Raw genomic sequence first — 602 nt, forward strand, 5'->3', positions numbered from 1 at the left:
CAACAATGTTGCTAGAATCATTGGATATCACATGCAAAAGAATAGTTGAGTCTACCTCACACCATATACAAAAATTAAAATGGATCAAAGGCCTAACTACAAGAGCTAAAACTGTAAGCCTTTTAGAAGTAAACATTCACTTCTTTTAGAAGTAAAATCTTCATCACTTTTAATTTGCAATGGATTCTTATTAGAAATGGCAAAAGTACAAATAAAAGAAAAAAAAAGCACTTAAATTCAACTTAAGCAAAATTTAAATTTTCAGCATTAGAGGACACTACCAATAAGTAAAAGATAAACTATAGTTGAGAAAAAAAATCTGCAAATAATTTATCTGATAAGGGTCTAGTATACATATTATATAAAGGATCCATACAACTAAGCAATAAAAAAAAGACAAATAGTGCAATTTTCAATAGGCAAAGGTCAGGAACCAGCAGGTAGCGTAATGGCTATGTCACTGGACTCCCACATAGTCGACCGTGGTTCGCGTCCCAGACCCGGTGGCTTAAAACTCATGCCGGGCGTGTGTGCGTGCGTGCCCAAGATCCCGAGAGGAGAATGGAGGAGAAGGGATTGCAGTGTGACCATCCCCCCTGGTG

Source organism: Tupaia chinensis, unplaced genomic scaffold, assembly GCF_000334495.1.
Source record: "Tupaia chinensis unplaced genomic scaffold, TupChi_1.0 Scaffold139696_1, whole genome shotgun sequence".
Taxonomy (NCBI): Eukaryota; Metazoa; Chordata; class Mammalia; order Scandentia; family Tupaiidae; genus Tupaia; species Tupaia belangeri.